This window comes from Crocodylus porosus, unplaced genomic scaffold (genome assembly GCF_001723895.1).
Source record: "Crocodylus porosus isolate Cpor-Errol unplaced genomic scaffold, CroPor_comp1, whole genome shotgun sequence".
In the NCBI taxonomy this organism is placed as follows: domain Eukaryota; kingdom Metazoa; phylum Chordata; order Crocodylia; family Crocodylidae; genus Crocodylus; species Crocodylus porosus.
In genome coordinates this window covers 15,732,595-15,754,102 of record NW_017728912.1, presented here as the reverse complement: position 1 = coordinate 15,754,102, position 21,508 = coordinate 15,732,595, and the positions used below count along the sequence as shown (strand labels likewise).

At 40.9% G+C, this 21,508-nt stretch overlaps 1 protein-coding gene across 2 annotated transcripts in view; it reads right to left on the bottom strand.

Moving 5' to 3' along the window:
* The window catches only part of NDST4 (N-deacetylase and N-sulfotransferase 4), a 170,610-nt gene that overhangs the window by 57,223 nt on the left and 91,879 nt on the right, over nt 1-21,508 (bottom strand). The gene's annotated exons all lie outside the window — the stretch shown is intronic.

Below are 21,508 nucleotides of genomic sequence, written 5' to 3'. Positions count from 1 at the left end.
CCCAGCCTCATGGGCTATGCATGGCTCCTACCACCCCTACTACCACGCCCCAAGCCTCTCAGATGTCCCAGAAGTTGTTGAGTCTATTCTTGTTACGTTTGCCCTCTCCAGGGCTTCTCACAGTGCGCTCGCCCTCTCCAGGGCTTCCTACTAGTGCCCACACCGGTGCTTCTCATGATTGGGGCTCAGGTGGCCTCAGCCGTGCCTGGCCCCCCCAAGACTCCCTTCTTGGGTCTATGATTTCTGTCTGGCTCAGACAGCCTCAGCCTCACCTGGCCCTAGATCCCGATGGCTGTGACCTCTCTGGCACATGACCAGTGTGCCCTCTCTGGGGCTTATTATTCCTTCTCACCCTCCCTGGGGCTCCATGCAATACTCTCGCCCTCAGGAACCCTCCCACTACTGGGGAGCTCCCATGAGGCCTCCTCCAACCCCTTATAGCCTCACCCAGCCCTCCAGTATAACAACAAACAAAATCATCAGCCAATTGGCCCTAACTCAAACCCAAGCCCCCTGGCTAAAACTCTAACCCTAAGCCCTCTGGCTAATTGTCATTTCCATCCCTGCCAGGGGTTCCTCTCCCTGGTATTCTCACCCATAATCTGCTCAGGTCATCAGGCTTCTCAATTCTGCCTACTTCCAGCAGAGCTCTTTCTTCCTCAGCTGCCAGAGAGGAACTGCCTGCTTGGCCTCAGCCTAGGCTGTTTATATAGGCCAGGCCCTGCCCCCTTCCAGTCAGCTGACCTCTGTGGTTGCCCCGGCAACCCACACCTGTCCTTCTTTAGGAGCAGGCACTTCAGTGCCCTGTGACACTGAGTCAGAAGCTCATTCCCTGAGAACAAAAATACGTGACAACTGAAAAAGAGTGGCTGATGATTAAATTAAATGGGCCATAGAGACCCTGTGGTATTATCTCTTGGGAACCTACTTCTGATTAGTCACCAATCATGCTTCAAATTATAAATGAATGAAGGGACCCTCTCAGACAGAATGCCAGTTCAGCTTTCCTGAGCAAGGGCTGAAGCCCCGGGATGAGGCAGGTACCAGATGACATGGCTGTCATGAGGCATGGGAGCATGAGGCAAGCCCACTGTAACCTGGGGAAGTAGACCCAGCCACGCATGGACTGAATTTCATATTGACTGGCCCCTAAGACTATTAATGAATTGATAGAAGGGGGTGAATCCTGAATGAATGAATGAATGAACTGATTGATTGAAGTTGAGATCACTAATGAACTGACAGAAGGGGATGAACCCTGAATGAATGAATGAATGAATGAATAGATGTCAGTTGATTCACCTTTGAGACGGTCAATTAATTAATGGAAGGGGATGAACCCTGAATGAATGAACTGAGTTAAATTGACCAATTGATGGACTCCTAATGAGCTGAGTAGAAGTGTCTGACTAGGATCACAGTGGTGTAGGAAGGATTGCTCCACTTTTTACAATGTAGGCTACAGGCTGGCTGTGAGTTGCCATTGAGGTCCCCCTACAACACCTCATAGGAATGCACCATAGCAGCTATTTGGATAGAATGTGCAAATGAAAACAATTCTACACAGAAAAATGGTGATTTAAATTTACATCTCCTTCTAGGGTTATGACTCAAAGAAGAAATCAGGTAACAGCCAGGACATGGTAAGGGTGGGGTGTAAAAAGAAGTGGAGCCCCATGAAGAAAGTTCCCCAAGGGGCAGGGCCTGGACCTATCACCTGGTATAACTAGCTCCCAACCTTAAAGCAGACAAAAGGCATGGCAGGTGAGAAAGATAATACTGGCAAGTGGCTGTGGTAGCACTGATATTCATTTTGATGATGCTCTCCAATAAGACAATGGGCAGGAGAGGGTCATGGCCTTCTAGTACCTACCCCCAACATGCCACCTGCCTAAGGGGCTGCAGTTGGCTCAGTCAATCAGTAAATGAGGGGAAGTTCACTAGCTGACTTGGAGACAGGAAGGAAACAGGAAGAGGAAGTGAGGAGGAGCTAGAGAGGAGAATATTTGCATGGAGAGGGAGGACTACCAGAGGGTGAGAACTAATCCATACTGCAAGTGTTTATTTTGGGGATTGTTTTGTATTTGCAACTAAGCCCTGTGGTGCCGATTAACCCAGGGCTTTGAAGTTTGTGTTTCTGGGAACACATTATAGGTGTGTTCATTTGGACTATTTGCTTTTGTCTGAGCCCTCAGCAGCAGAAGAACCCAGGGCATTACACTTTGTGTTTCTGAGCTCAGAGAAACATAGTTGCTTGGACCAGATTAAAGGGTAAGGACTGATTTGAGCCAGGTTAGCCAGTAAGCTGCTACAGTCCCCCATAGAGCAGTCAAGCATGTAAATAATCCCACTAGCTTCAATAGGAGTACTTATGTTTTAAAAAATAGTGTTTTTCTTAATTGGGTTTCCATTCCTGTCCTTTCTGGCAAAATTTCCAACCAAAATGCTAAGTGGTACTGTATGTTCTAGGGAGATTTTCTGGTATGTGGATCATATATCTCCTAATGGCAAACGACGGCCAGACTGTTAACTTTGTTTGAATACACACCATCAATTTGGTCATTTATCTGAAGCTTCTCTTGAATCTCTCAAATTCTGAAATTCAGTAAACTGAGCTGAAAGAAAATGCAGAAATAAACCATCTCTTCAAATTTGATTGAAATGGAAATCAATCAGTACTTAACCATTTCTGGCTCCAACTTGGAATGTATGAACTATAAATGCACATGCAAAAAATAGGTAAGAAAAAATTTAGCTAAATTGTGTAAACTTAAAATATAATGTAGGCTTGTGGTTGAAGTAAAGGTTTGGGATGCTTTTTACATTAATTTGAACCAACTGTCCATTCCTACCAAAGCCTGACTCAAATGTTTAATTTAAAACAAACCAACAAACAAGTAGATAACAATTTTCAGTTCTTACCCATATGGACCTGTCCTAAATTTAGATCAGTAATTTAAAATGGTACACCATTTTATTCTGAGGCATTGTTATTTTAATTATAAAACTACTCAAGTCTTACCATTAAGCTCATCTATAGGAAAGAGATTTCCCCAGAGTGAAACAGTCAGTTCCTAGATATCAGGCGCTCAGATACAGAGAATATTATTTCTTTTGCCTCATTCTCAGAAATGGACTTTGTTAGATATACTGCATATGGGGTCTGCTTCTTCTCTAACTTACATAATTTTATACTAGTATTTCCTTTTACATTAAGTGAGTTAGCCCTGATTCACATAAGTGTAAATGAGAGGACTGCACCAGGCTGTGGTTTTTATCTCAAAAAGAAAAAAAGAAGGAAAAATAGCTTACAATTTACTACAGATAAATTAGTTCTAAGAAATGCCCTTGCCAGGTAATGGCATGAGCTTCAGGTAAGAGTGGGTTGTCACAGATATAGTTTCTTGAAAGACTTGGTAGAAGCAACGTCTTCTGAGGAAGGATTTTAGGAAGAAAAGAGAAGGTGAGACCTTTTTGAGTATCACAGAATCATGGAATAGTAGGCTTGGGAGGGATCTCTGGAGATTATCTAATTCAACCCCCAATATCTGTGGAAGAAGTTGAAAATCTGGGAGAGGTTGGAAAGGGCAAATTAAGTGTCTAGAAGAAGGACTTAGCAAGGGAAATCAGAGAGGAAGGAAGGAGGACAAGGAATTAGATGCTTCAATTCTATGAACAGAAGTAAATATTTCAGGCTTTTAAATGGTTGAATGAAAAGCTGAAATACACTGATGGAAAAAGAAAGAAATCTAGTGCAGAGACACACAGCACTGACAGAAGTGACATTTTGTTACATGATCAGCCACTGAAAGTGCTGTACAGCTATGCACTGACAGAAGTGCATAGCTGCTCATTAAAAAGTGTCTGATTGCATGACAAGTGAACCCTCATTACATGAGGGTTCAGATGAAGGCACTCTAAAGTAGAAAACCTTCATTAACTTCTGTTAGTGTGTGCAGGGAGAAGGGCTGGAGCAGCACAGGCCCATCCCCAGTGCTATCTTCATGATGGGAGAGGGGGAAAGGGAGTTCCATCTGGGGTTTGCCCAGCCTGTGAATTGGAGCCTCCCTGAGGTGAGGGGGGAACTGGGAAAGGGGGGCAGGAGTAGGGGACAAGGCTGCAGGCACAAAGCTCCTCTCACCCAAGGCTGGACACAGGCATCGGCAAACCAGGTAGCTGCTTGGGGCCTGGACATAAATGGGGCCTGAAAATGGTAATTTTTTATTATTATTATCATTACCTCTGATGAAAGAGGACCTGGCACTAAAAGTTCACCCAGGCTGCCATAAGTCTAGGTATGGTGTTGCTCTCACCCCTCCAAAGTGGAACTTGATCTCCCACCCTCCTGACCCAATAGCGAATAACTGTTGGGTTGGGAGGGTCAGTCTAACTTGTGGTGCTTTCTGTGAAGCACCACAAGTTAGACCAAGGAGTATTAGCAAGCACAGAGAAGGCAATAATATTAATTGGGCAGCTAGAGATAAAGATATTTTGGCAGCAGGGGTTTGGATGAGATGGACGGGAACAAGATGAGAAATGGGGAAGCCAGAGACACCAAGAAATGTAAGAGTCAAAATGAATCATGAAAAGGCATGAGCAAGGGCTTTTAGCACCAAACATATGGAGAAAAAAATATGTTTTAGAGGTCAAAAGCCAAGTCATGCTAGCCTGGCCTGTCAAGCTAGCCTGATTAGGGTACACCAACATCTGTAGCCGAGGACACACAAGGGAGTGATATGGCTAGCAGCACGTTGGAACATTGTGTTTGGGCAGGGGGCAAGAAGGGATAGGACTTGGTAAGATCTGTGAAGGACTGAGAAAAATGACTTCAGTTTTTGTCAGACAGAATTTGACTTGGCAGTAAAACACCTAGGCTGAGATGTCTGAGATGAAAGCGCTAAACAAGAACTGGCTTTAATTGTGTTTTGAATGATCCAATGAATTATTATCTATTGTCATTAATTCAATGCGCTACATTGTCTCAGCGGAAACAACTGAAATCCCTCAGAATATTCTAGCATTCCCCATGAAAGCATTGTGCAAGACTCCATGTAGAATATAAATGGCTACATAACAGCAATAAATCATCCCTTTTAATCCAATGTCTCTTATAACACTGATTAAGTTTTTTCACCAAGGATGTTTTGTTTCAAATTACAGAGAAAGAAACACTAAGCAAGTTGATGTGAACTAGAGATACAGAAGATGTATCATTCATTTTCATAATGCTCCCAATGTCAGGTTGCTATTCTTGCAGTTTTGTGAAAAGCTGCCAGCTTTATGTTATAAAGTATCCATAAATGATGATTAATTAATCCATTTTGGTGCTCTACTCTGAGCAAACAAACCTCAGAGTTAATTTAATTCTCCACTTTTGGTTTCAGAGAAAAGAAAAAACACAACATTTTCAGTTCACTAGAGGATATAATATTCTCAAATCAGCCATTTTCCAATTAATTTTGAATGGTGAACACAGCAGTGGCAATTTTGTTCTTGTCCATTTACTTCTATTAAGGATTCATTTTCAGTAATCAGAGAATTTTGAATCAGCTCTTTTTTACCTTAAAGGTTTGCTCCTGACACTTTAACAAATTATCTTATGGTGTTTGTTTGAAGGTAACAGAGGGGTTTTTTGTTCGTTTTTTTTAACTCAACAACCCTCTAGTTGACACAAAGCCGTGTATTACTATTTCTGCCATCACCTAACTTACTTGGTGCTAATTCTGATGAAGTATCTTCAAAATATAGCACACAGTATCAACATCCTTAAAGAAGGAAAATGTTACAAAATAGAATTTGTAGGAAAGAAAGAGCACACATTTTTTTTGAGAGATTTTCTTTATGTTCTGAGTTGTAAGTTAATTAGTTTAAAAATATGATGCTGCTAAAGGCATGAGTCTCTGTAGACTAATAATTTTCTTTACCACTTTTCTCTGGTTGGAATTGGGCGGCTGGGTGGAGGAGGAAAGAAAGTGAGATTTACAAAGAAAAACATTTTAAAAACCTGAGCAAAGATAAAGCAGATTTAATCATACACCTGGAGTTGGACGATAAAAGTGGCCTCAACTTTTATTTTCGTACTGTAATTTTTCTATCACGTTATCAGTGCTAACAGGATTTCTTGTTATGAAAGGAAATATCTCAGGTGGGGGGGTGTGATTGTGCTGTAGATAAGTGTTCTTTTGTAGTGTGCTATCTTTCAATACAAATGTAAGTGGGTTTTCACTGAACTGAAATATATGTTACGGAAGAAAAATAAATGAAAATGTTTTCACAGCCAAATGTGTGTAAATTATTGGCCTTTTTGTATATGAGAGAGCTAGAAGACTCTCAGCTATTTTAATTCCATCTATCCCTTTCTCATGCAAAATACTCATGTCCCTAACAAGGTGCTCTGCATAGGCTGAACCCTGTGATGGTCACATCCATGGGACTCTATATGGGAGGTTACCCCATTAAAGTCAATAGCAAAACTTCTACTAAGTTCAACAGGGCCAGGTTTTTACTTGTCACAGAGCCATTCCCACTGTGCCCACATTATTGGGGCCTGCTAATTCCAATTCACGTACAGCTATTATTACTTGAGTGTGTCTCACCAGCCATCCTTCCTATTTTCTTGTTATATGCAGAGACAATTCATTTATAGGACCCTTGTTAGAATTTCATTATGAATTACTTCTAGATTACAGTCTATTTCCTACAATGCCCAAGGTTATTTTTTATTCTTTCTACAGCTATGCTCAGAGAAACAAAGCAAATAAAAAGAAACATATTATTACCACTCAAGTTTCATAATAATACCCACAAACCTCTTGTGGAAAGCATAAATTAACCCCTTTGTTTTTACTTTTAATATTCTAAGTATGGCACATGTTAGGTTTAGAGTCTAGATCTAACAGACTGGAAATAAACAATAACACCATAGTTGCCGTAAAATGTTTAAAGTGTTAATGTATTTAAGTGGCCTTGAATATTAAAAATGGTCCATAATACTAATAAAAAAACTCAGCACTTTTGCTATTTGTGATAATGTTTAAGTCAGAACAACAACATGCCTTATTAGGAATTGGACATAGATCTTCAATAATGGAGTTTGATGTTTTTGGTCATAAGTCAGATTTTGTAATCCCCATCTAACTTCCAGCAAAATAAACCAATCTTCCTGGAATTTCATATGCTATATCTCCTCCCAGGGGAGTTCTCAAAGAGGCTTGGTGAAATCAGAACTAGGATATTAAAAATATGATATGTTAAGTTCTCCTTTCAAATCTTTTCTTTTCTCTCCCATTTTTTTTAAAACTGACAATTTCTCCAAAATGACTTTGCCCAGATGTTTCAAATGTGATTGGCTGTGTTGGCTTTACTAACACACATCTTTTCAGTGCACACATCCTTTCAGTATATGTTGGAGGTAAGGAAATCATAGTGGTGAACTTGCATACATGCATAATAAAAATAAATGTACTGTGTAGTATTGGACGCTGAGTGGATCACTGTTTATTAAAGCAATAGAATTTCAAACAACCAACTGATGGGTGGAGGAGGAGTTTGGAGGAGAAAAGAAAAAAGAAACAACTTGCCCTGCTGTCTCTGCTCACATGTCTCCATATAGTCAAAAGTCAGGAAACAAAAGAACTGGAAACCTGAAGTATATATTACTTCTTGAAAGATATTGTGCATATTAGAGATAGCATTCACTCTTCACACACCTCACTGCACCGGTTTACATTCATGCATGCACAAACATCCACCCCTGGGTGAAGCAAGTTTTTACTTTCTGGAGTTCATGGACAAGGATGCAGAGAAACCTAGCTTAGTGCATCAAGTTGTGATGGACACAGAGCTGAGGGTGTCTCAAAAGCATGGTTTCCTTTCAGATTTTCTCCTTTAGCTATTCCCAAGGTTTAGCTCATGCTTGCAAAGAGCTTTTTATAAGCTCAGTAAGGTTTACATTTTTTTATATTTATTTAAATTAACTTGCTAATGGCAGGTATGGATTTTAGCTTGGGAGTAACTGAAAGAGAAAATGTGAATGGTGGAGGTGTACAATGGATGATAATAAAAATGAATTTAGCTAATGTAGCAAAAGCCCCAGGTTTTTTTTTTTTTTAATTGCGTTCACTCCCCTTCCCCAACCATTTCTGACTTTTCTCTCCCCCTATTCCCTATAGATAAGTATAAGTAAGCTAAGTTGTAGGATAAACCTTAAACATTTTTATTTTGGTAGCAAGTTTTTGGTTTTGAATATCCACTGTTATATATTGTACTGTTATTAGGTTTGTATTAATTTTACTGTTGTATATTGTATTACTATCATTTTTTTTTTGATTTTTATTGTTTCATATGGATATTGTATGGTTTAGGCCTGTGTCTGTAAGTGAACCAAAGTCATGTCAAGTTTCCATTTTATATGTCAAGCCTCCATCTTCTGTCCTCTGCCTGGGCATCCCATGTTGCAACAATATGATTCATTGTATCCCTCCCATGTAAATTGGGTCCCCGATGAATGAGTGTGATTAGAAATTATTGAAATACAGTGGTAGCAGGCCTCTACTGAATGGCCTGTAACAACTGGGCCACCACCTCACATTGATTCATCCAGGAACCACGAACCTCACCCAGGAACAGAAACAAGATCAGCATTTGAAAGACAAAAGACCCTGCAGAACCAGCAACTCTATCATTGTACCCCACCATTACAGGGACCCAAAACTGCACATCCCTGCATGAAGCGCACATGTTCAGTATGCTAGGGGATGACCCTTGCCTGGGCATGCCTCCTGTCACTAGGGTCACACAAGGTCTTCCCCTATAAAAAGGGGCAGTGAAGACAGACCCAGTGGGATGCCCTCTCCATCTGGGCCAGCACCATGCCACACCACCTATCCACCCAGAGGCCCTGGTGGCAACCCCACTCTGGACAACATCTACTGGACAAGGACCCCTTTCCAGCCTGGATAGGGGAATACTGGATATTACCTGCATACCTCCTCCTACAATTTGGACTCTCTCTCTGTCTCTCGTTCTCCTCCTGGACTTCAGTGAACTTCAGGAGGAGCCCCTGCACCAAGCCTCTCTAATCCCTGCTGCCATTTTGTGTGTGTGTGTGTGTGTGTGTGTGTGTGTATGCGCGCACGTGTGTCCGTGTGTGCATGTCTGGGTGCAAGGAAACAGATAAGACATTGTGTCACCATGTCCCCTGTTCAATAAAACCACTGTCATTTGCAACCCTGAGTTGGATCATGTTTTACTAAATCCCAGTCCCTTCTTTATCTTAAATTCCAGCCTCATTCTCTCTCTCTCTCTTTCTCTCAGCTCTAGTCCCCATCCTCTCTGCTAGTTTTCCAATCTCGTCTCAATTCCATCTCCGCTTTTTCGCTACCTCTCAGCCTTTCCTGCTCCTACTGCCTTTTCCCTGCGACTTTCTGCTTTCCTGCTGCCCTGCTGCCTGCTGTTCCTGTGATTTTCTGCTGTTTTCAGGCTTCTGCGGCACCTTCTGTAGTCATCCCCGCCTACCCCCCCTGCAGCTTCACAGCTCCTCGTGGCTGTCCTGCAGTTTTCTCCAGCTCCCAGCACCTACTGCCACTCCCTGCAAATTCTCTAGCTGCCCCAGAACCATCCTCTGGTTCCCCAAACCCAGAGCCCCTCTTTAACATCCACACTTTCCCTTAGTCCCATTTTTTCCCCTCCCCATCTACCTTTTCAGCTCCCCCATAGCTCCGGCTCCAATCCCAGACTTTGTGCCGGTATGCTTCCCTGTTCTGCAGGAACTCACCTGTGTGTATGTGTAGGTGGGTGGTACATGTATAAATTAGTGAATACATATATATACATATATAGATATCATTGTGTGTGTGTGTGGTATATACATTAGTAATCCACGTACGTGTATTGGATGTGCAGGTGTTGGTAACTGGTAACTGATTCTGTATACGTTTGGTGTGTGTAGCGTGTATGGGCTTAAAATGGTAATAGATATGCATGTGCCTAGGCTGGTTTGGATGTGTATCTGCCTGAGCTGGTAGCGTGAGTGTGTATGCCTAGTAGGGGTGTATGCACCTAATGAAGCTATGTGTGCTTAATTGATTTTTATGTGTGCGTGTGCAATTGTACACCACACCCTCCTGTCTAACAATGCAATATTGAGATCCTGAGCATTGGCCTGACCCTGCAGGGCAACTCTAACAATGGAATTCCATGAAGCTATGATGGTTTTGGAATGGAGGTCATGAAGGACAACAGAAAACTGGAAACCTAGATTGTATTATGGCCATTAGATCCACTGAAATACCCAATAAACATATAATATCAGTTTTTATCTACTTTTTCTGAGAGTAGATGGACTTATTTTGGCTTTGGTCCTTTGTTATAATGCATTTTTTGTTACCATTTGCTGGCTTAATAAAGAACTACCTTGGATTTAAATGAAGCTTTTTGGAAAAATAACTCCTTTGGATAATATTTAGGGTTGTATTTATTAGCTTATCTTGTCGGTTAAACATTTATGAGTCCATTCTTTGTAACCCGTGAAGCAAGGGAGTAAGGGAGATGAGCTAGAAACCAGTACTGTGAGACCTTGTGGGCACTGAATTCATGTAATAATATAATACAGCCTGTACAATTTAAGTATGTTAGAGCACTTCTCTAGGGAATGAATGAAGAGTATTGGTTAAGCAACAGGGGATGAATCCACTTGCTTTAGAACCTGGAAAATAGACATAGAACATTCTCATTAACTGTAAAGTTTAGGGATGAGTTGCTTAAAATCATTTGCTGAATTAGAAAACTATCAGCTGCTATAGGAAACATTTCAATTAGAGGTTGTATTGATTTTTCAATGTATAGTGAATGTACACAGTCTTAAAACAACATTCTTATAGTAATTATTAGTTTATAATAAAACTGGTTACAAGAGAAAACGGCAAGTTTGGAGGGAAAAAATTACATATTAGTAAAGTTAACATTTTTAAAGTGAAGGAAAAGGTTTACTTTGGTAACCCTTTTATATCCTTCAATATATTGTTCTTCAGTACATTCTTGAAACCAAATGAGAGACCGGACTACACATGCATTTTACAAGGGCTGGTCAGAAAATAATGCCTCATAAATTATATCTCCTAAGCAAGCTATGGACATAGGGGGAGTTCCTCTTGTTGACTTCTTGCCTAATGGAGCCACAGTACATTCTGGTTAAATCCCCAAAGTAACTAAGGCACCACATGCAAGGAGCCCAACAAAAAAAGTCTAAGGTCTTGCTTCTGCATAACAGTGCTTGCCCACATACCAGCTTGTGCATCACAAAGGCAATTTCATTGTTTAGATAGACTGTGCTGCTCATTCCCCTATACTGCCCAGAGGAGGAAGGACAGATTGGAAAGGCAATATTTTCAGGATGAAAGCAAAGTGATGGAGGTTCTGTGACAGTGCTTGCATGTCAAAGACAAGGATTTTTACAATGTTGAGTCATATGACTCAGTCACCAGTGCAAAAAGGCCACTGAAAGAGGAGGAGAGTATGCTGAAAAACAGCTGTTTTTAGAAATGATGTACAATTTTTGCATGCAAGTGTCAATATTTTTTCAATAATATTTATATGAAAAAATTAGGAGGCATTTTTTTGAATGGCCCCAATAGGCAAGGTATTATGTTGTGATTAGCACATCACAGTTCTCAGACCAAATGAGCACTGTTTCAAATGTAAACAAGTAACCTAAAAATTGAATTTAATGATAGTTATCTTGTCCTCCATATATACCAATAATAGCAAAGAAAGGGGCTCATACACAGTCAGTTGAAACTTTCAGGGAATTTGATAGAGGAGAAAGGGAGGAAAAGAAGTGCAACTTGATGCTAAAAATAGGTGTTAATGGGAATCAGAGATCTGTACAAATATATCACAGAAAATGGTAAAGGAGTACTAGAAAGTAGGTTCATTAGTAAATGAGAAGTGGAATGAAATAAATGATTACTGAAAAATTATTGAAAAGGTGCAGTGATTTTTTTTAAATGAAATTCTTTACAGGGAAGTTTCTATATTTAGATGATGTAATGAAGAAAAACTAAGAAATATATTTAAAATGACCTCTGAATATATTTTTTAAAAGTTATAAAGAAATGAAAAAATATTAGAAAGTTAAAGAGAAGGTAGGTTTACTATATATACATTTTATATTAATATAATGACTCTCAAGCTAGTAAACAACTGCTATCCATTTTCATGGATTTGAATAGTATGTGCTTCAGTTATATTTCAATAGAAGGTGTTGGAATTGGATTTGTTTATCCTAGAGAAGGCTGAAGAAGACATAGAAATGTTACCATAAAGAAAGTGGTTTAAACTGTTTTCCATATCCACTGAGGTCAAGGCAGGAAGAAAGTGTTTTAAAAATTACAACGAGGAAGATTTAGATTTGATATTTTGTGAAAAAATCTCAAGTGGAACAATAATTAAGAACTAAAATAAATTGCCTATGGCATTTGTGGAATCCTCCATCATTAGAGATTTTAAGGAATAGTTTAGAGAAACAGCTGTGTGAAATTGGTTAGAGGGATGGACTAGATAAGCTTTCAGGCTAAGGACAGACATTACACACAAACTGATTTAAGTGATCAAAAACTGGTTTAAACCTTAAACAGAACAGATGTTCAGTGGACATAAATCAGCTTGAAAATGGCTGAAACTGGTTTGAGAAGAACCTGGTTGAATGTAGTTATCAGACTTAACTGATTTGGCTCAAACCAGTTTATGCAGTGTCTGTCCCAGACTCCTTGCTGGTTTAAGATAAACCAGACTCCTTCAGCATCCTGGCATGCTCTCTGGGCTGGGCAGGGCTCTCTGCTCCACAGAAGAGCTAGCCACTCCCTTCTGCCCCCTGGCTGTAGCTCCAGCAAAGACTTGCAGGCACACAGCATCTGCCTGGCTTCTCACTGTTAAGCAGGGATTATTCCCTTGGCTTCTCCGCTTTACACAGACACTTCAGCATTAGCTAGCAGACCACATGCTGGCTACAGTCCATGCTGTGGCAGACCACAAAGGCAGACAGGCTTTTTGAAGCTAATCAACAGGTAGCTTAATGTCCTCCCTTAGAAAAGGTGTTTAAGAAGAGTTCCATTAGTTAATGGAGAAAGGCTTTGTTCTCTTAATGGATTGATAAACACTGAGGTAGGAGTGATAAACTTTCCCTGCTGGGCAGCTCAGGAGGGGGTGGAATAATAAGAGCATCCTGTTGGGGCCCGGTCACACTCCTCCTTAGCTCAGCTCTGTGGAAGGGAATGGTGGGCTGCTCTAGCACCCCACCCCGCAGCTTCTAGCCTGAGCCACTGTAGGCATGTGCCTGAATTTCTGAAATGAAAAGGAAATGTCTGTCCACCTCCAAATCAGTTTAAGCTTTGCAGGTTAGACTAACATGCGATTGAATCAGTTTAGGCTCAGGCTTTTTTCGATTTCTGTCTCTAGCCTCAAAATCCTGTCTATTTCTGCTGAAATGTTTTTACAGCAAGATGGAATTGATTGATCTGATGAATCCTAGAACAGCCTTTAAGAGCTTATATATAATTTAAAAACATCTATAACAAGGTAATGATTTTTAAAATAACAAATAGGACAGAGCTGGACAGTTAAAATAATTTGAGATTAAGCTCCATTTGTAACAAAATAATGGAACAATTATTAAAAGGTAATCATATAATAATCTATTCTCAGTTGAACTAATTCTTTTTTACCTATCAGATAGCATAAAGTTCTTTACACTATCCTAAGGCCTATTTATGTTGCCAGAATGGAGTGGAGTGTCCCTGGAGCAAATGAGATTCAGGTTCAATATATATATACACCTTAATAAAACTAAAAGGAAAAATGCACCAATTATTAAGGAATGGTAGCTTTCATATGCTTAGATTTTCATAAATCCTTTGATAGTGTCCAATGAAATATACTCCAAAATATTTAAAATTGTCTTGAACAATACATGGAATTTCATTTTAGAAGTACTGAAAGCATTAAAAATGCTGTAAGATTTTTCCTATTGGGCAGGCATTTTGTAATGCAGGATAGGCTGGGTTACTATTTAAGGAGCTTTTGTTTTGTATTCTATTCCATTTGCTTTTAGATGTTATTTCTGTTTCTTACTGTCACTTATTGCGTAAGTTTTTAATTATGAAGGTATTTAGTGGTAGTCAATGTGCTGAACATTTCCATTAATAATCTGGAGGAGGGATACAGCTAAAAATGTTCATAAAATTTGAAATGGAACTAAACTGGAAGGAATAAAAATACAAAGTGAGGAAAGTGAAACACAAAAAATGAACACGTGTCAACAAAATCAATAGTAGATGTATATGCTCAACATCTTTGAATATCAAGGCACTTATTTTGGTATCCATCATATTTAGATGCCTATTCCTGGGATCATAAATTTTAAATTGATGTCTGTAGACTTTAGCAACCTTTCCTGTTCAAGCAATATGCTACAGTCTTGTAGCTAAATGTTTTAAAGTAGCATGTTTCAAATATGTTGCTAGTTACTGCTACATTGTTCATTGCAAATAGTCTTACCCCATTAGTATAATGCCATAATCCTAGATTAATGGACTTCACGGCCAGAAGGAATCATTATGATGAGCTAGTTTGATATTAACACACTAGCCCAGGAAAACTCACATATATATAATACTACAGAAATTTTTGCAGTGTTGATCATAGTTTGTTTTATTTCAAGCACTTTAATGTAGACTATAGCTTGCCTTCTGGACCTGCAAAAATTAATTACACTTTAAAAGTTATTGGCAAGGATGGAAAAAGATAATGGACAGAAGGGTATCATAGTATCTCAGACTTCCAGATAAAAGTGTGTGTGTGCGTGTGTGTGGGGGGGGGGAACAGAAGGTAAGGACCAGCCAGCCCTCTTCTACAGTGTATAGGATCTCCTTGACAGCTCAGAGATGGAGATAGAGTCTGTAGCTGTGCCCAAATGAGCATGGCCATGTGGTACGTGGCACTGCAGACAAGTCTGTGGCACCACATACTGCATGTTCAGTTATCTGTTTAAACAGTTGTTTAACTGCACTGCAAGGAAGCAGTATGGGGGTATGCAGGGAGAGAGGGCTCTAGCCCCTGGATATCCAGAGGTAAAAAAAAACCCATGGGGGAAAAAACGTGGAGCAGCACACGAGGACAGCATGCACCCCGCAAAACCAGAGCCTGGCCAGCTGGAGCCACATGTGGCAGGGTTGTCACTGCTGCAGCCTTGGGAGACACCCAGGACCACAGATAAGGTCACTGAGGCCAGCCCAGTACTGGCCTCAGCCTCCCCTACCTTACCCACGGTAACCAGCCACGCACCAGAGGGCACATAGCACAGGTGTTCCCTGGGAACAACTAGCGGGCAGCACAAGATGTGCCTTTGCTAGTTGCCCCAGGGAACCAAATATCTACACACATGTGGATGCAGCCTGTATACGTAACTATTTGAGTTTTTAGTTTTCAAATTAAGATCTCTTCTAAGGGTCTTATATGATTTTCCTTATATAAAATAATTAGAATTAACAGGCAAATGGTCCTTGGTGAAAAGGCATGAGTGCTTACTATACTGTTACTGAATAATTTGGTCTTGACTGGCTATTGAAAATCAGTTTTACCTCTGCATGTCAAAAAGAAATTAATTATATATGTAGAATTTTTTCAAGTTCCCTTTAGTTTTATATATTTTTTGAATGACTCAAGTTTTATTTCAGTTATTTCTTTACCGTTTATAGCAGGCTTTTAGGAATATCAGTGGTTCAACCCCATTTGTGTGGACCAATGGCAAACAATCAATGATGATATTATTAGGACCAAGCAAATTTTTCATGTCAGCTGCCAAAAGAAACCAAAAGGGTTCAGACAGACCTGACATATTTTTCTTTTCCTGCCAAAATGAAACCAAAAAATGTTCATTTTCAGGAGCTTGTAATAAAATCCAAGGGAATGTAGAGCTGGATTCACAGAACTGCCTGGGGAAAAACTAACACCCCCCCCCCACTTGTACTAGTGTGATATATACTTTATAAATGGAATCCAAGGGAATGTAGAGCTGGATTCACAGAACTGCCTGGGGAAAAACTAACACCCCCCCCCCACTTCTACTAGTGTGATATATACTTTATAAATGGACATACACAACTAGATCATTGTTTTGGGTCTTTAAATTAGTTTTATGCTTGTGAAAAGGTGGCACACTGACATGTTTTAAATACAGTTCCTGTATGTGAGTTTGATACAAAACCTACCGACTTCATTAGCTTTAATGGGGCTGTTTATCTACAAAACGGATACTGGAATCAGAGCAATCTTCCACACCAGTGATTCTTTGGGAAGGGACTGTCTGGGGCTTCTAAAACCCAGTGGATGGAACTCAAAGGAAAGATGTTTTGATTGATCTGCTACCTTTCCTTTGTCTAATGCTAAATCATTCCCACCAGACATGACTCAATACACTGTTAAAGAGAAAAAAATATTGGTATAGACCACAATACATTATATAGAAGATAATTTTCCTTTGGAAGATTTCCTGTAGCTCTTTCTGACAAACTCTTCATACCAATTCAAACTAGCCCACATGAAAAGTTTACTAATAACAACCGGGTCTATGCTGCAGGCTTGTGCCAGCAGTACTCAAGTTCTGCCAGGAAATGAGGGAGTGTTTACACTTAGAGCTCCCTTGCAGTGGCAGTACCCCTTTCTTTTGCTAGCATAATTACATCATCTATCTCAATGAAAGTAGGCTTCTACCGTAGTCTGGCAGCTGACAGAAGGGACTCAAAGGTAGTTTTACACCTTCTGCCAGTTGCTCCCATCTCCTCAGCAGCTGGTACCTTCCCAGCCTGCACTTCACAACCTCCTGGCACAGCTGCTACAGTAGAATTACATGGAGCAAGCAGAAGCACACAGAGGTGAACAAGGTCTGATGATCTGGCCATGGCACTAGAGTCAGAAAGTAGAAAAAAAACTTATTTTGGGATATTTTGATGAAGGTGTAAACATTTACACATTTTTAGCATTTCAAATTAGTGACTAAACCTCCTTAGCTTATGATTTTGAAAAATGGACTTTTCCCTACCCATTACAGCTCTTATCTGAATACATGCATCTTTTACATCTCAAATGTCAATGGACTTTTGCTTCTATTCAGGTTTGGAAATCAATAAGAACAGCTTTTAAATTTCAGGTGTTTTTTTAGTTCGGGTGGGAAATGGGATCTTTATATAAATGTCTGCCTCTCTTCCTCAGAACCATATTGTGAAAATTTCCTTTATATCATCAAACATTTACTCATAGTAATTAGTACAATAAATACTACTTAAGTAAATAATATGAGTAATTGTTCACTATTACTGAGGGATTTACAATCTAACCCTTGTTACAAATAAATCTTATCCAATCTAACACCTTATTATTTTGTAATTACTACTCAAGATTTGATTAATCATAAAAGTTGCTTTACTTATCAAACTAATTGAAAAATAGTTTAATCAAACCTTTTTTGGTGTAATATACCAAACAGTACAACATTAATATATGAATGATACTTGAAATGGTGGTAAAAGAGGCAGCAGCTTTCACGTACATTGTTGCATATGAGGAGGGGTGAGAGAGTTACTGTCCCTGTTAGCTTTAGAAGAACATAGAGCTCAGTGCTTTTCATTCAATATCCTACACTGTTGAATTCCTGAAATTCTTTAAATAAAAAAGACACTTATAAAGTAAGTTGCGACTTCATCCTTTGAAGGCCCAGCTTGTAAATTGTCTGCGATAGTAATTTTCCTATAGGTACTAGAAGTAGAATGTAAATGTTGTGCCCATTCAGGGAGCAGGACCACAGCCATTTACTCTTTTAACTCTACTGGGTACTACTCAAGGTTCAGTTGCTTAGAGGTAATGGACCAGTGATCTGTTGTATAACATATGGTTTGTAATGCAGAGAGGCCCATTAGATCAATGGCTACGGAGCTGAAGTGCATGCTATCCTCCAGTGACTGATAATGGAATTCAGCTTTGATCTTGTCTTGCGTTCTGTTGCTCTTGAATTGCTATTCATATAAACTTAATTTAGTCACTAACTTACTTGTGTGTATACCTTTCAGGAATAACTTTTGCTACTGTTTGTTTATATAATTTTAGGTTCCCCTGCTTTTATTTTTAGAAATCACAGAAATCATAGAAAATTAGGGTTGGAAGGGACCTCAGGATGTAATTTAGTCTAACCCCCTGCTAAAGCATCCCAGTCAAAGCTTTGTCTAGCCGGGTCTTGAAAACCTTCAAAAATAAAGATTCCATCACCCCTCTGGGTAACCTGTTCCAGTGTTTTACTACCTTCCTTGTGAGAAAATTCTTCCTAATCTCTAACTTAAACTTCTCTTGCTGCAACTTAAGACTGTTTCTCCTTGTTCTGTCATCTACCACCACTGAGAACAGTCTAGTTCCATTCTCTTTTGACCTCTGCTTCAGACAGTTAAAGCCTGCTATTAAATCCCCCCCCTTCATCTTCTCTTTTCTAGACTAAATAAGTTTAGTTCCCTCAGCCTCTCCTCATAAGTCATGCCTCAACCCCCTTACCATTTTTGTTGACCTCTGCTGGACTTTCTCCAATTTGTCCTCAGCATTTCTGTAGTGGGGGGCCAAAACTGTGCACAGTACTCCAGATGTGGCTTCACCAATGCTGATTAAAAGGGAATAATCACTTCCCTTGACCTACTAGCAGCACTCCTACTAATGCAGCCTAGTATGCCATTAGCCTTCTTGGCAACAAGGCCACACTGCTGGCTCATATTTAGCTTATTGTCCACTGTAACCCCCAGGTTCTTTTCTGCAGAGCTGCTGCACATGTATTTTTGCACAATTAGGAGAAGGATCAAAATCGTATGAGTTTCATTTAGCTTCAGGTATTTAGATAATATCATAGAGAAATTGTGTCAGCCAAATGGCCATTACAACACTGAATTTATTATATCTTGTAGCTACAACTAAATATGACATTATGAAACAAAAAGAACTATTTACCAAAAGAGAAAGTGCTTTACCTTGCACAATAGTAGGTCTTTTAACTTCTGATGGCTTGGCTTCAAAAACATTTTTTTTTTAGGTTTCAACTGAAATTAGTTTAGTTGCACTACTGTTCTCCTCTCTATCTAATGACATATGTGTTCCACCAGAACAATTTCTTCTAAGAAACTGATGGCTGGAATAGTAAGGGGAAGGTGGCTGGCTTGGCTGTGTGCACTGGGGTGGAGATCGAGACGGGGCGTGAGAAGGAACTACTTACACTCTTTGGTTAGGTACAGAAATTAAACATTAACTGGAAAAAGTGATTGGAAACCTATCTAAACCTGCAATAGAACAGAAGTTCAGTGCATACAGACTGGTTTAAGAATGGCAGAACCCAGTCTAAGGTAGACCTGAAAGGATGTAGTATCAAATATAATCAGTTTAGGTTAGATTGGTCTATTGCACTTCTTCACCAGATCCCCTCCTGACTTAACATGGGTCACTGTCCTCCAGCATCCCAGGATCCTTCATGGGCCCCTGCTAGCCCCTTTCACAGGGTGGGAGGGCCAGCCTCCACCCATCTTTATTTGATCTCGCTGAGTGCCAAGCTGGCCCTGGCCCTGGCCACAAGCTGTCACAGAGCTGAGGCAGCAAAGCCTTTGCACGCCACCCCTGCATCCTGCCTGTACTTGTCAGCTGTTCAGGGCAGGGGGAAAGAGAGAGCAGAGGTTCCTGTTGCCACCTCAGTCACCCCAGACCCAGCAAGAACAATGGGGGGGTATGGTAGGGGCTTTCCCTTCCCCCACAGCACTTGAACTCTGGGAGTAGGGCAGCTGCAGCTGCCAGCAGGCTGCCTACACCTCTGACACAGCATGGCTTCTGTCTCCAACTCTGTCACCTGCCATCTTTCTTTTCCATCTTAAAGCAGTAGAAAGAAGAAAAGGCATTGCAGTAACTACAGGTGAAGAAAATTACAATATTTTGAAACCTTAAAAATATTAATTTGGGAATGGGTAAAACTTAGTTTATTCTGAGACATCATATACAGTTGACCCATTTCTAATTTCAATGTACCATATCCTAGAGTATTGCTGTCTTCCAGGCACAGGACAGGAAAATGTCTGATAAAGTTTATGGAAGGAAATGTCATTGTCTCCTTAACACTCCTCTCTTTGCACCTAAACTTGGAAAAGCTCCTCTATGGGATTCAGGATTGTATTTGGTAGAAGGAGGGAATGTCTACATGTGTGCTTTACTTCACATTAGACTAATCTAATGTGCAGTAAAATTTTACTATCTTCATGTGCACAGCAATTACTGTGCAGTAGATTAATGTAAAGCACCACTGGCTAGTATAGACAACTACTAGCCAATGGTACTTTACATTAATGCACCTGAACACACTTGAAGATGCTGGCTTGGAAGCAAATTGCTCCCAGCCAACCCAGGTAACAGAGGGCCACAATTGATGCTTGGCTTAGCCCCAAGCTCCAGGGGAGGAGCTGTCTTCAGCTCTGGAGGCATCTCCAATTAGCTGGAGCTCTGGACTGGGCAGGCAGGTCAGGGCAATGACAGCCTGGTATCCCAGGTTGGTGCTGGGGAGCTGTGCCCCATGTTCTGTGCCTCTTTGGGGCTTGCCCTCATGCCATGGGTGCCTTGGAGCATCACAGCAGGGAAGAGGGTGTCGGAGGGTGAGTGGGTTGCAGGCATCCAGTGCAAAGAGATGGTGAAGTATGCTTTCCTCACTTGAACTCTGGGAGCAGGGCAGCTGCAGCTGCCAGCAGGCTGCCTACACCTCTGCCCAGCTGTTTCCTCTCACTCTGCATGCCTGGAGGGTGAGGGGTCCCAGCCAGTGGGTGCAGCTTGTCTCACGGCTGGAGGAGGAAGGAGGACAGGTGGGGTAGGAAAGAGGATCCTGGGGGAGGTGCAGCTAGTGAAGGCAATTGCAGCTTCTGACAGGCTGGGGGGAAGTGCAATAGATCTTCCTGGGGGGTGCAGGCTGGGGGGAAGCGCCCTATACAATACAGCCTTTTTGTGAGGGATGCAACCCTATACAATGGAACTGCATGGAGGGGCTGCCCCATGCTTCCCCCTGAAGCTAGAGGTGCCCTGAAATGCATAGCCTGCAGGCGCTGCAATGCTGCTGACTACAAGCCTGGCCAACAAGAATTATAACTATGACTGTGACTTGGTGCAGCCCTACTTCTACTTTGAGGAGGAGGACGAGAGCTATTACCTGGTGGCACTGCAGCAGGGCAGTAAGCTACAGCCACCTGCTCCCTCTGAAGACATCTGGAAGAAGTTTGAGCTGCTGCCCACACCAACGCTGTCACCCAGTGACCAAATTACCTGCCTATCTACTGCCAACAAGCTGGAGATTGTGAGAAAGCTGCTGTGTGGCAGTGTGGTAAACCACAGCTTCATCTGCAATCCCAGCAACAAGACCTTTGCCAAATCCATCATCATCCAGGGCTGCACATGGTTTGGC